Here is a 12,902-nt window from a genome sequence, read left to right as displayed (position 1 = left end):
TCTAAAAAAAAACAAATATTGGCTACTGAGATTGATTTCCCAAAAAAAAAAAAATCCCGCAGATAATTGGGGAAGCTGGAAGGACACTGTGGAAGCCATCAATAACACGGCGATGTCCATCACATTCACTTTGTTGGACGGAGTGCTGAAGGATAGAATCGACGACCATAATTGAATTCAATTACAGCACCACTAGTCCTCTTTTAACTTTGTACCATAAAACTGCCTCTCAATACGTAGGTTCCTCACCTGAACACACTTCCACCTTCAATTATTAGTATACAAAAGATAAAAAGAGAGAGAGAGAAATTGACTTGCTCGTATAGATACAGACTCTAAATGTGAATGTGCATATTCAATATTTGAAGTCACGGGCTCATAGCCAATATCTTTAGTTACAACTGCTTAAGACAATAAATGATATCGGTCTTGGTTCGACCATTTAATTTATCCACATGACTTCATTGTCATGACGTCATCATTGATATCATTACTCACCGTAGTGAGCTTTCATTACCGGTGCATCTGACACTAATTAATGCGCGCACCCTGTCGTGCGAGGTTTTGGGTGTGAGCGATTCGAAAAAATGTAAAATCGCTAACCAGAAGGCCCAAGCATTTCTATAAATTGGCTTCAGTGCCAGCTGCCCATTTGTACAGTTCTAGCTACAACATCCACTTTCTCTACATAGTTTCCGAACCTTTTTTTATTTACAAGAGCAAAAAGAGAGAATATGGCGCACTCGGCCGCGAATCTATCGGGGGGTTCTTTGGTGCGTCAATTGGAGTTGAATGCATCAACTGATGGGTTATATGAAATCTTCGGGACCAATTTGGAGCTCTTCCAAGAATTCTGTCCTGGACTTATGAATGTGACAAGGTTCGAAGATGATACATGGCTCTGAACTTGGATTGGTGGTAGGTCCAAAAAATTGTCACTTAATCTAGTCACATTAATTCCCATATCCCATTTCATATCTTTCTCTTCTTTCTTTCTTAATTAATTAGTTGTCTCGGCGTCTTATTAATCACAAAAACGGTAATTTTCTCCGTGTTCTTTGTTTTGTGATTGACAGTTCCATCGATAAACAATGCGATTGTCGTTGATAATTCATTGTCATGAGTTCAACAACTACAGCTAACGTATAACGCCAGTGTCAATCATTAATCTTTCATCCCGTGGAAGATCTCGACATTTGATTATTGTTCCATGAGCTTTGATTTGGGAACCCTAGGACATAGCTTCGATTAATGATCACTAACGTTGGATAAGTTTTTTCGTTGTATAGTCTTTACTAGTTTCTAAGTTGAGGAGGCGAGAAGACACACATGTATTACGCATGTGAATTCTAACTGAACTGGAGTCCTATGTTAATTTAAGGATTAGCATGTAGTGATAATTTTCACCACCTTTAAATGGGACTTGGCACATGCCATTTCTAAAGAAGTACTTTTTTCTGACTTGATGTGTTGAAGTAAAACTAGTAAAGATACATGTGCGTTGGTCGTGAGGAATGTCGTGACTTCAAAGGTTTGAGATGTGTACTTCCTTTTTAGAAGAAAAAGGAACTTATTTGTATCGAAATGTTATTCTTTGTGGATGGACGATAAAAAAAGAGTCTTAGATCTTTCTCTTTCATTATATTTTCTTTATTTTTTTTCTAGCTGAATTGAGTTAGCTGAAATGAACAAACTTGGAAATTTTTTTAACTAAACCGAGATAGGAAAGTAGTAACCCATGGATCGCTAGATTGCCTAAAGATGGTATTAGGAAATAGGGAAATGCCTACATAACGGTCAGTCACTTTTTGCATGAGTAACGGAGCATCATTAACCAAAAAAAGTGTTGCTTGGAACCTTATGACCGGCTTGTCCAATTCCTACAACATTGTCTTTTAATTTTGGACGCAAACTAAGAAAGAATTTCAAGAAAATGTAAATAATAATAATACCACCACCACTACTAATAATAATAATAATAATAATAATAATAAGACACCCGTTTTAGATAAAATATTTCTATTTATAGTAGAAACTTATTACTTAGACTTTTCTCTAAGTTTTGAAAACGAATCAATTGTACAATTCATATTTGCTATTGAAAATTTTGAACATTTTCCAAATATTTCGTGATAAATAAAGGTCAAAGAGATAGTGTCGTAAAATTTAAAAAATGTGAAGAACGAACCAATTCTGATATTTCAATAATTCAAAATTTTCAAGTATTTCATGACGATGTTTAACGAAGTTTTATTGTAACCAAGTGCAACAACGAATTTTTTAATATTGCGGTTATGATAGCATACGAAGAATTTCCGATTTATGTTATAAGTGCAAAACTTTATTAAAAGTGAACATTTATATTTATAATATGCGAATTTCCGGCGTTTGACTACGTGATGTCTTTTTTTTTTGTTTAATTTTGAATCAATATCCACCGTCTAAAATTCGTTTTGGTCATGCTAGTAGGATTCCAAAAAATTCATTTAACTTTTTAATAGCCAACGAGAATCATTATATAAATGGTTTAAAAAAATGAGCACAGTAAAAATGAAAGCTGCAATTTATGATTATGCTAGTTCCTTTTGTCGGTCTACGCACCAGTATTTCAAAAGCTTCTTTTCTCCTGGGGATCCATGTCCTGGAGGAATTATGTGTTTTTATTTCCTTTCATAAAATCAGGGTTGAAGCAGTCTTGGTGAAGTAACTGCTGATGGATCTCACCTCAGTCCCGGTTGGCTGTTGCCACGTAAAGAAACAAGCGGTGGAAAATCCTCCGTCATTCTCAGTGTAACAGCGCCGTTATCTTAGCAGGACCCTAGAAAATTGTGTTTTAGAAGATCAATAATTAAACTTAAGAGCCTTTCGAACAGATTTATGTTAAATGGTCTAAGATGAACCTCCTGACCAGTTATGAGACTGAAAATGATAATATGATTCACGAGCCATGAAGCTATCTTGTTTTATTTTAGAATCTATAAAATATATATATGATTATTGAGATTGTTTTACAAAAAAAACATACCGCAGGCGCAAACTGGAAAATCAAAGTGGAATGCATTGAACAGACGAAGTTCGTCACATGGACTTGGTTCGACATAGAAGTGCCCAAAAAAATTTACGATACCCTGACGGTGAATTTTGAGTTCTCTGCGGAACACAATGGCTGCAAGGTGACAGTGACACTGACTTACTCGAAAGATCCGGTTCCCAACTATTGGGAACTATTCCCTTGCTCAAGGCGGCAGCCAACTATTCCCTCAGGCATTGAAAAAATATGCTTAAAATGGTGAACCAATTACGCGCGGTTAAAGTATTCAATAACATGCTATGGAAGCATGAAAAGATGTTTAGTTGCCTACTACTAAGTGTGTAAGCTTTCACCAATGCATGGTGTATGTACTCCAGTTTAAATATATAATATAAGTAGTGCTTTGTGTGTCTAAGTTCAGCCAGTTGTGTTTACAATTTGTTTTTTTTGCATGTGGTATGATAATTTCGTATTTTTTGTGGCTGAAATTTGCTTTCCAGTACGTGAAAAATTAAAAAAAGACCATAGACAAACCAAAACGTTCGAAACGAGTGATGCAAATTTTACCATATTCTTATATTACTACTCCATTCAAATTATTTTATGTAAAAGAGATGCATACAACATAAATCTGGTGGAGGTTGGTTTACAGCAGTCGAGGAATGAAATTTTTTTGTGTGAAAATTAGGCGCACAACTCAAGTTCAACTCCTCAAATCACTCGGAGCAAATCAGAAGTTCATGTCAGTTGGACCATTCACCTAGACTTAGAAATTGCGTTTTACCATATCCTTGAGATTAGTGAGGTTTTTCATGAAATTCGATGCTGATGTCTCTTGGACACTTGTTTCTGAGAACTACTTCGAAACCGTTGACGAATGAGCTCCTGCTACCTATCTTTGTTCTATTTATGTTTGAGATTGTTGAATAAATTTGGGTCATTTCTTTTCCTGCTAGCTGTCTTTGTTCTGTCTATCTTTGTCCCTTTGAAGCTTTTCTCCTTTCTATGATTTTCACTCGTCAATCGGCTCCTTTATATCGGTTGTCGAACTTGATGTCCTCAAGGACACAATTGTTTGTGATTTGTGCATTACCTGTAAAGAATTATGGACTACATACTTAAAAAGAAAAAAAAACAGAATATGTCACCGGTTTCAGGACTAGGTGGGCCGATTCCCGGTTTCAAAAACGGGGAACCGGTCCCTGGTTCCTAGGTGAGAACTGGCCTACCTGGGAACTGATCACCTCAGAATGAACAAAACATTGTAATTTCTAGTAATATGAACTCAATCCAGCGAAAGGGATCTAAGAAAACGCCAATATAGAACATTGAAACATAACCAAGTCCAACTTATGGTGAAAGTATAATATTTTACTTTCTTTTTAGTTGAAGAACTTTTCTCTTCTCAATTTCTACATAGTGGGTTTATATGAAGCTTTTCACATTGGTGCGTTTGTTTCGCGAGAAATGAATGGTTCAGAAAATATTTTCCTAAAAATAATCGCTTTTATCGTTCCAAAATAGAATGAACGAAAAATAATTTCATCGTTCACGAAAATATTTATACTTGAATTATTGTCGATAATGAAAATATTTTTTGTTGACTAATTATTTCAAGCGATATGAACGATTATTTTTAGAAAAATATTTTCTGCGAAACAAACGGAGCCCAAAATAAGTGTTACAAATCAAGCACATGAAATTTGAAAAACCAATTCGTGGAAATCATTTTGATAAAAACAAACACACCCTAATTTTACATTTCCGCAATATGCATGTTTTCTAATCATCAAATTAGAGACCGGTAACGTGAAAATTTCCTCCATCGTAAAGCATGATCCGAAGTGAAAATGAGGCGGGAAAGAAAAACATTCTTTCAGAAATTGACCCTCGCGGAAGAAAATTCATTCTTTTAGCACCGAAAGGCAGAACCGTCACGGCAAAGTATTAAAGTTGGCATGTTGCGATTCGTTATTTTTCAGAGGCAGATCTTATGGCTGCAATGCAAAGAAGTGAGAAAATGGGTGACATTCTTGTACTTAATGGACGCTGAACTCAGACCCAAGTTGAGCTCAATCTTAGCAAAACATGCCTCAAATGTAGCTAAGTCCAAGATAAGGCTCGAAAGAACCCTCATAATGGGCTTAGCTCAGACTATTATTTTGACCTCCATTTCCAATAGTGATTGGATGTTAGTAGCAGCAATTTGAATATGTTATCGGCCAATGCATTAAGTTAGGTGATTGAGTAAGCTCTATACAATTTTTCTCGTGCACCATAGAATTTCTTTTCTTCTTTTGGCATAATGCACGCTTTTCCTCTGCATGATCTATCGGTTTTGTCCCTCGCCGATTATGGGGTGAAGTATCCATGTCTCACTTCATCATATCTAGAAAATTTGCAAGCAAAGACTTATTCAATCCACCGAAACTATCACACAACGTGAGGATCGCTCGATCCATTAGTTCATCTACTAAACTCGGTCAATGCATTCATATTCCAAGGCAATCCACAGACGATCACAACACGCGCCGTCTTCACCAGCGATCCCTCGAGAAACTCACAGGCGTCGAGAGCCGCCGGCGAGGTCGATCCACGCCAGCTGGATCTCCACCTCGCTGGACTCAACATTACTCAACCGGAGCGCCATGTCCTGGTAGATCTTGCCGTCTTTCCACACGATCGAGCTCTCATCCGCCAGGCAGTTGCCCTTTGAATGCTGGACTCTGGCGACCATGGTGGGGGTCAGGAGGTTCTCCAGGTGCATCTCTATGGCATCTATGTACGGCTTTATGTCGATCTTGGCCTCTCCCATTTTGTGGTTCACGGTGAATGTGTCCTTGTCATAAACAGTCTGCAAAAGAGCATAGTTCGATAGGACTATTACTACTCTGGTGGATGTTTACTGTGTGACTTCAAACTTCTTCAATCCCTAAAATTGATGTATATTATATTTAACATTTGAAAACTCGGTTCAAGAGCGATTCAACAGGCGATCCTCCTGAAATATCGTTCCAGAGTGATCATTTTAAACTAAGTGGGCGCATACAGAATATGAATCAATGGAAACTCTAGAACAGAATGTTGAATCATCTCAGATGTTTGGCAAATTCTGGGCATCATCCGCTTCGGGGTTCATTTCGGGAGGGTCTCCAAGCAGCGTGTCCTTAACTCATTGCTAAGCATGTCGAACACTAAATTAATTGAACAATCTAAAAACACGAATGTCGCGACCTCACCTCCCGCGGTGCCCCACCCAGGGTTCGGCTAATGGATTATTAAGCCTAGACTTAACTCGGGCTCTTCCAAGCCCATACCAATTCACAACTTAGGTTCAAGTTCTTAACATGCAAAATTATTTCAATCAGGAGTCGCCACTAATCTATTTTTTGCTGGGTCGATTAGAAATCCAAGTAAAGTATTGGGAGAATTACTTTACTCCTACAAACCAGAGATTATGAATTCGGAGACTTTGTTACACTAGATTACTCTAATGCCCTTTCAGTACCTTTTCTCTTTTATTTCAAAAATATTTGCAGGCAGCTTGGATTGATTCTAAACCTATCTACTAACATGCGATGTGATCATACGGGTGCGCAACCAATAATATAACACTCAATAAAGCAAAGCACTAAATAAATTGCAAAGATGAGGAAAACTTACCTCGAAGCAATGAAAGCTTCTGCAATGTTAGTTAGAAAATCACATCAACAGCTCTAATATGATTTCTAATTAACACGCAATTTCACTCAAATCCTTTTTTAGGGTTTTCTCCGATTCAATGAAAACTAAACTTTATGCAATGCATTATACGTCTAACATGACATGCGACATACAATTTATTTAAATGCCCTAATTCTAGCAACAATTAAATGCACTATCTCTAATATGACACGCAAATGGACCTAGGCATTAGATTTCTAATGACGAGAATTAATTAATATGCAACTACTCTAATATGACATGCACGTGGTATTTTTATATTTTTTAATTTAAATTCGGAATAAATAATTAACCTAATTTAAACATGTAATAATAATATCTAAGAAAAGAATCTAATATATTCTAAGAAAATAATCAAAATTTATCCTAAACATGCAATATATTATCTACTCAAATTTTACTTAATCTTTTTTGTATTTTTTATGGAAAGATGATCAATTTAATTCAAACAAAAGACGGAAAGAAATAGCAATGAAATGAACACGACACCCAATCACAAGAAATATTATCCATATCCATTTAAATTTAGAAACGATAGATTGACAAATCATATCTCGGGCATGAGGATCGGATTGGCCAATCTTCCGCACAATCGCGAATCATATCTCTGGCGGAAGATCGGATTGACGATTTCCGTGCGGTCACGAATCATATCTCGGGCGAGAGATCGGATTGATGACCATAGCACGTTATGAAATTAGGAAATAATTCCTAATTTAAATCTACCTGAGGATTTCATGGATATGAATAATATTCGAAGATCCAAACAATACTGCAATTTCACAAATTAGGCAACAAAATATACGAAAATCGAATTAATGAAGATTCTTACCTAATTCGCAACACCACCTGAATAGCGTTTCCAATTTCAAACTCGACGGGATGGCTCGGATTGCGATGGCCGACGGTGGTGCTCGTGGTGATGGGCTCCTCGGCTCGGTGAACTAGCAGTGTGGCCGAAGATGAGGTCTCGACCAAAGGGATCTCGGTGTTCAGCTGTGTGGTGGTTCACGATGGTGTCGCAACAGCAAGGTGGACTCCACGAACCACTGCGGATCAGTGGAAGCAGCAACTCCTGGGTTGTCGTCGAAGGTGGGCACAGCAGCGGCAACTTCTTCACGGACTGCCGCCGACTTACTTAAATGACACAGCGATGAGCGGAAGAACAGCCACGAGGCGGTCCGAAAGCAGCAAGAAACAGAGTCTGGTCGTGGAGCTCTCGGTCGTGATCGTGGAGACACGCACCCGAGGAAGCAGATAAATCTTCTCTCTCTTCTCTCTTGTCTCTTCTTTCTGTGTTTCTTGTGTGTGATCAGACACAAAAGAAAAGCCCCCCTCTTTCTTGTCCGTAGGTGGTCTTTTATAGGGGAGAGTGTCTTGGTTTCATATAAAGAAAGGAGATCTTATTTCCTTTTGTGGTTACTTCGAAAATACCATACCTTTGTTCTTTCCTTCCTGCTTACACCTATAGACGCGTGAAGCTCTTCTTGACAGTATACTCTTTCTTGGTTTGTGAAAGATAAATTGCTCAAATAATATATGTCCTCACGTGAATATTTCTTTCCCAGTTGCTCTTCTTTTTTACTATTTTCCATTGACCGACGAAATCTTGTTTATTTCCACAAATATCCGAAAAACAAAGCCTATGAAATCGTGGACATCCTCAGGAAATCATGAAAGATATTTTTGCACATGTGCCCAACCGAAAATATATTGACCGAGAATTACACACCAAAATTTGGGAAAGTTTAACATGTTCTTGCACGTTATATATTCCACTCTTGGTCGCATCTCTCCAGGCCACGAACCTCCATGCATATATTCCGAAAATTCTTCATAAATGTAATTCATTTGGTGATAATTAATGAAATTACAAATTATTTCCATTTTGAAGGCATGTTGAAGTATATCAAACTAGCCCGGTGATGATTTCCAACCATAAAAAGAAAATATCATCCAAGGAGAAATTCTGAGGACTGGGCTTCCTCATACTCCCTCCAAAAAAAGGCTTTGAAAAAAATGGAAGCATTTTACAGTTAAGAAAAAAAAAAACTTTTCCAAAGCGTGCATCAAATAAACCTTGTTTGGTTGTCTGACTCGTTTACTTCATGTCTCAGAGCATAATTCTCCAGCTTGTTGTGATGAAAAATTGACACATCGAGTTCTATTGATGATGAACTTGTGGGGCAAAGGATGAACACCTACTTGGGCATGATACTATCTCCGAAGAGCGAAAATGAGTGCTCAGCAGTAGGGGATGACGTACTGAGGGGCATGTCGAACTGTAATGATGATAGTGGACCGAAAAATCTGTCTGAGATAATGCCATGGTTCTAAGTGGAATGAACAAACAGAATCTTCTATGTCTCAATTCACACTTGCTTAGTACCCTATTAATGCACGCTTTTTTGTGCAGGGGTAAAAGTAACGATGGAGCATTCATGTGTCTATCCTTTCCAAATAAGGGCAATCAAAGGACTCTCGTTCCTACGGACACTCTTCTTGTTTGATATTGTTGAGCAATGACATGTTCTTGAAATGGATGTTATGCTTCTTGTGCATTTAATGAAATATTTGAGTTATGAACCTTTGCATGCTTAGAACCAATAGCTTCTTAAAATACTCATATCTTTCAAAAGTGAGTTTTGCATGATGATTTACCTGTTTAACTCATCAGGTACACTGAGAATTATCATAATGGACAATTTAATGAATGAGGTGGAATTGCTTAAGTGTGCTAGACGATGAGATGTGTCGGGATGATGAAAGGCAACCCATGTTTCATACACAATCCCTTCTTTATACACCGTGAGATGAGAGGAAAAATTCAATGTCTACAAGGTAAAGGGTTTTCTCGCGAAAGGTACGCTTTCCAAAATAACAAGAGGCATTTTATTTCTCTATCCTAAACAGTATGGTTATCCATTGTCTCGCCCCTTTGAGCCTAAACACTTGGAGAATTTTTTTCAAATTACCTCTGTCAAGAACCACCCCATATCGAGGTCAATTGGAGGAAAGTCATCATGAGGTGAGAAAAATGGATAAAAATTTTCTTGCTCACACTTACATCAATCTTTAAGTGTTGCTATTTCCTATGAACTCATACGAAATTTAAGTGCCTTAGGATGATGAAGAGCATTTCTTTCTCTATCCTACACACTTATATCCATTGTATAGCTCACTTGAGCCTGCAATTTAATTTCATAAAAACCCAGTTGGTGATCATCCTCCACACTGGAGTAAGGTAAAAGCCATCACTGTCCACGCAGTATATCCGGAGCGCCAATAGAAGACGAAGACCTTGAGAGTTCAAATGTTAGTCATTCGATCAAAATAAGCCAAAGTGTGGTTGGCCAATGTATGCATTGTAGACAGTGTGTGTCAAAAGTCAAAAAAAAATGAAATGATGAAAAAAAATGAAATATAGGGCATGAAAAAGCAGTGTGCCTGGTAAAATCAAGGCCAATGCTCATGAACAAAAATTTGTAAAAAAAAAGAGAACTTCAGAGGAAAAAAATGTCAAGATATGACATGTCAAAATCATGAAGATATCCCAGTGGAGCAGTAGTCCTACAAGTCTCGAAGGAATCAAGTGACGAACTCTCGAGGCCAATAGAGCATATACCAAGAAGACAATCCCTGGCGAAGAAGAGGACCGGTGATAATGCCTAGATGATCACCAACTCTCACCCTTTTACACACATTTTGAGCCTAACAATCCTTTCATTTCTTGACCCATGAACCTAGCCTACATTACGTCCCTTACAAAGTCTCTTCGGATTATGGCACTTGAATTAACGTAGAATTCATATGTTTATAAGCATGGCTCGAAGAAGTGTGAGCAAGGCTATTTCTGTTTCATTTTGCAGGGTCTTGACTTGTAAACCCGGAGATGATTGCGGAGTATTTTTTTTATAGCCTTGACTTGGACAGTCTCCTTTGTTAAGCCATTGACCAAGCCCACATTACGGTCCTGATGAAGACCTCTCAAATTGGTAAGGTCGTACTGCTTGCGAGAATACTTGGACCATTGTCGACATAATGATGGTGAGATAGAGTGATTCTCATAAAATAGCCCTCCTGAATGAGAGTGAGTGAAAGCCCTTTCTAATTAAAAGTCTCTCGTTTAGCATTTTTAAGAAATCCACATTATGAGTGAAAATTGTCTTAATGATAATTCTCCCCAGTGGAAATTTGGTGATGCAAATATGGTAAAACCATAATGCATAAACCTCAATAGAATTGATAAATTCTGAAATATGTGTTCTAGAGTAGTCATGATTGCTAATCTCTTTGATGAATGCATATGCGTTTTTGCTCTAGTCATGTCCGACAGGTAATGTTTCCTCGAAGATTGAAGAGTTCCCAACGCTCGAGTTGCTATATGAAGCTTCGAATTCGTCTAAATATTTTTCAACATTCAAATATCTGATTGAAGTTTGAGGTATCATTTCCGAAAATCCGAAGGGAATTTTTTATCCTATTAATCATATCTGATTGCAGTTTCAGATATCTTTTCGAAGATCCAAAGGGAATCATCGAGCCCATTCAAATATCTAACTGAAGTTTCAGATATTATTTTCGAAAATCCGAAGGGAATTTCCAATCCTATTAATCATATCTGATTGCAGTTTCAGGTATCTTTTCGAAAATCCGAGGGGAATTTTCAAACCTATTAGTTTCTTTTCGAAAGTCCGAAGAGAGTTTTCTAATCTTTCAAACATCTGAGTGGGTTTCCAGATGTCTTTTTCTCAACCGCCTGAGTGGTTTTCCAGGTTGTCCATCCAATCATCTGAGTGGGTTTCCAGATGATTTTTCTCGACTGCTTGAGTGGTTTTCCAGGTTGTTTATGCAATCATCTGAATGGGTTTCCAGATGACTTTTTCTCGACTGCCTGAGTGATTTTCCAGGTTGTCAATCCAAATATCTGAGTGAGTTTCCAAATGACTTTTTCTCGACTGCCTGAGTGATTTTTCGGATTGTCCAACCAATCATCTGAGTGGATTTCCAAATGACTTTTCTCGACTATTTGAGTCGTTTTCTAGGTTGTCTATGCAATCATCTGAGTGGGTTTCCAGATGACTTTATCCAACTACCTGAGTGGATAGGTTTCCAGGTTGTTTATCAATCATCTGAGTGGGTTTCTAGATGACTTTTCCAATTACCTAAGTGGTTTTTCAGGTTGTCTATCCAAACACCTGAGTGGTTTTCCAGGTTGTCTATTCAAACACCTAAAAAAATCTCCAAGCCTCAAATGTCTGAGTGGAATTCCAGATATTTGGCTAGTCTTCAAAAGTTGTTTCATACCCAAATTTACTTTCCCAAATCCACAGGTAAGTAAGTGCAGGTATGTTTTCTATCTTTACATTAGCATTTGCATTTCATATTACATTAGAAAATGGGTGTGAGCTCATTGAGATCCCATTTGCTCGAAAAAAAAATTTCTCATTGTACTTGCATAGTCAAAATTTAGGTATCATATTGTCTTTGAATGAAACCTCTTCGAGCTCCCCTTCAAAGAGGGGCAGCTGTTGATACCTAAATTTTGGCGATCCGGTTAATCGTTTGTTGCATAAAAATTAGGGATAGATCCCGATCTCTAGAAAAAAAAAATTAGTTAAATTGCATATAGATTAGGAGCATTTGAATTAGTATTTAGGCTCATATAGCTGCATTTGCATTGGACCGGCGGCGGATGGATTTAAGTGAATGGTTTTGAGCTTAATTGATTGGACTCAACCCAAAAGATTAAATGTTTGTCCAAGCCCATTGAATACATATATGGCCGAAATTTACATTAGAGAGCAAGTTTGAATAATTGAATTATCAAATTATTAAATAATATACTTGGAAGATAATTCATATTATTCTATGAATATTCAGCTAGAGGAAATAATCAGAAAATTGCCTAAGTTGAGTATCAGAATTAGGAAATAATATATCTTGGCTCTTGCAAGATAACCCTGACTAACTCTTATAAATAGATGTGTTAGGGTTCGCAATAAAAGGAGGCCACACAATTTCATACACGGACACAAGAAAGCGAGAGAGAACCACAAAAGAGAGGAGATTTACGCATGATCTCTCAAAAATTTTCTCCGGCATCCACTGAGCTACGTCTGCAAGTAACACCACTTTGATGCCCCTT

At 37.5% G+C, this 12,902-nt stretch overlaps 1 long non-coding RNA gene across 1 annotated transcript; it reads left to right on the top strand.

Moving 5' to 3' along the window:
- The first annotated feature begins 881 nt into the window (after nt 1–881).
- Nucleotides 882–3,194, top strand: LOC130137403 (uncharacterized). Its single transcript, XR_008815846.1, has 2 exons — nt 882–918; nt 3,031–3,194. It is a non-coding gene; the product is annotated as an uncharacterized LOC130137403 (long non-coding RNA).
- The last annotated feature ends 9,708 nt before the right edge of the window (nt 3,195–12,902 follow it).

This window comes from Syzygium oleosum, unplaced genomic scaffold (assembly GCF_021117445.2).
Source record: "Syzygium oleosum isolate NSW1041296 unplaced genomic scaffold, Sole_v2.1 Sole_v2.02, whole genome shotgun sequence".
NCBI lineage: Eukaryota > Viridiplantae > Streptophyta > Magnoliopsida > Myrtales > Myrtaceae > Syzygium > Syzygium oleosum.
The sequence above is the reverse complement of the archived record's forward strand: the minus strand, read 5'-3'. Positions and strand labels throughout refer to the sequence as shown.